The 2,359-nt window shown below is 43.4% G+C and overlaps 1 pseudogene; it reads right to left on the reverse strand.

Annotated features, from left to right (window-relative positions):
* Positions 1–1,185: 1,185 nt before the first annotated feature.
* Positions 1,186–1,750, reverse strand: LOC119044079 (jupiter microtubule associated homolog 2-like; annotated as a pseudogene).
* Positions 1,751–2,359: the final 609 nt, after the last annotated feature.

Here is a 2,359-nt window from a genome sequence, read left to right on the forward strand (position 1 = left end):
GTGGGATCTGGGGTGATTTGGCATAAGAAAGAGCTCCTAAAAGTCCTGTGAAGCCTGCTTTGCTAAGTGTTTTCATTCATATGTTAAGGGTTTGAGCAGGAAATAAGTATGTCTCATAAAGTTTCTGCAACTCCCTTTCCTGACAGACACTGACTCAGACTAAGCCCTCAGATTTCTTTGAAATGTTACCCACTGTTTGATCCTTACCACCTGTATTCCTGTGTATTACAACCCAATAAAAGCGACTCAGGAAGGGGCTCTTGGCCTTTCTCTTCTGAGAGATTGGTCACCTCTCCTCCCCAAGCAGATCATGTCTTGGTTAGTTTCACTTTCATTCATGGTAGACAGGGGGACTTCCTGGCAAAGTTGCCCCCACACTGAGTGGGGGCGACTAGAAAGATGTCAGAAATAGACCAGTCAATAGTCATTTATGTAAAGCTGCTATTAAAGAATAGCTCCTTAGGTATTACTAAAGAATTCAAACTTAAGAACCCAAGGTTTTTAGGCATCTCTTCTACCCAATGTCAACAAGAATAAAGTAAGACATATGAAGGATTTAGATAACCCAATTACCTGGCTATATCTGGACCATTTTAGTCTCACAGAAGTCAGTGGGCCTTGCAGATAGAGAAACTGTCCACATCACTGGTAAAGAGAAAAGGCCAAGACAGGGACAAGAGGAAAAAAGAAACAATTCATTAGAAAAACCAGTCTGTGAATAAACCAAGACCACTCTGTCATGAGTGAAAGGCAGATTTCTGTCAGATCACCACAGAGGATCAGGATACAGATCTCTCTGTAAAGCAGTAAGACTTAGAACAACTTTTTGGTTTATGGCCAATGTTGTTTCTAGATTTCTGAGGCTTTAAACTCTGCTACTATGTTAAGTAATTTCTAGATAGCACTGGCTAGCAGACTGCTGATGCCACATGGACATAGAAGATCCCATTTCATCAGGCTCCCATGGCCTTGCACCAACTCCCCACCCAGCCCATCTGAGAGTCCCTCACATTCAAAATTAGAGTGTTCACCAAGGAGTCACATTTCCCCCACAAAGATACATTTCTCTGCAGTCTGGAAGGTGTGGTCTTCTGTGGCTCTCATGGTGGATTTGGACTAAAGGAAACTATTTGAAATTATATCTTTTGAGTTTCTTATCTGGCTACAGGAGAAGCAGTAGCTTCTCTAGTAGAAGGAGATGCTGGGATTTGCCTCCAGGTGGATTCAGGACTTTGTTGTGAGATCAAGGTTGTGGGCCTAACCTGGGCTCATGGCTGTCAGTCGTGGGCATGGGCTGGGGATCCTCAGCATAGTCTGCTTCTCTCTGGCCAACTTTCTCACTTAGCTCTTCTCTGGGCAAAGTGCTCATTGTGGCTTTAAGGTCCAATTTTGGGTCTACACCAGAGTACGTGGTCCTTGAGTTTGTTTGGGTGTGCCAAGAGTAAAGTGATGGTCACTGGTGACCCAAAAGTGTTACTACTCTTCCCAAAGGTGGGTTCAGACAGTATGGAATGTGCACAGGTGTTGATTCCTCAAAGATCTCACTTCCTTTTATCCCTGGGGAGTTGGTTCTCTTAGGAATGTTCTGAGGTTCTTCAGTTGGTCCAAAAATGTTCGATGGCATCCTGTTGGGTTGGCTTGAAGAAACACCTTCTTCTGGACTTCTGAAAAGATCACTTGATGTTCTTCCCAGAGGCTTCATGGCCCTAGAGCTGGCTAGGCCACCCTCACTCTCCAAAACACAGAACATGTCACCCGCTGCTTAGCCTCTTGTTGCCTGCTGCACTGTGGTTCTCTTCAGGCTCCATGCAGCCCAAGCTCTTTTTTCTTTTCTTGTTTTAACAAAGTCCCTTTAACCTTTAGTGTAATACTGGATTATTGGTGATGAATTTCTTTAGCTTTTGCTTGTCTGAGAAGCTGTTTATCTCTCCTTTAGTCTTGCTTATAGGTCCTTGCTTTCCATCATTTTGAATATTTCGGGTCAATCCCTTTCATCTTACAAAGTTTCTGTTGAGAAATCAGCTGATGATTTTATGAGACTTCCTTTTTAGGTGACTGTCTTTTTCTTGCTGCTCTTTGCATTTTAACCTTCGGCCTATTATTTGTGATGTGTCTTGGTGTAGGCCTCTTTGGATTCACCTTGTTTGGAAATCTCTCCAACTCCCGGACTTGTGTGGCTATTTTCTTCACCATGTTAGGAAAGTTTTTGGTCATTTTATTCATATAGATTCTTTTTTATTCTTGTTCAAGTACAGTTGTCTGCATTTTCACCCCACCATGCCCCCAGCCCCACCCATCCCCACCTCCCACCCTCAAACCTACCCCGTTTGGCTTTGTTCATGTGTCCTTTATACATGTT

This window comes from Artibeus jamaicensis, unplaced genomic scaffold (assembly GCF_021234435.1).
Source record: "Artibeus jamaicensis isolate MK-2021 breed Jamaican fruit bat unplaced genomic scaffold, CSHL_Jam_final contig_1604, whole genome shotgun sequence".
In the NCBI taxonomy this organism is placed as follows: domain Eukaryota; kingdom Metazoa; phylum Chordata; class Mammalia; order Chiroptera; family Phyllostomidae; genus Artibeus; species Artibeus jamaicensis.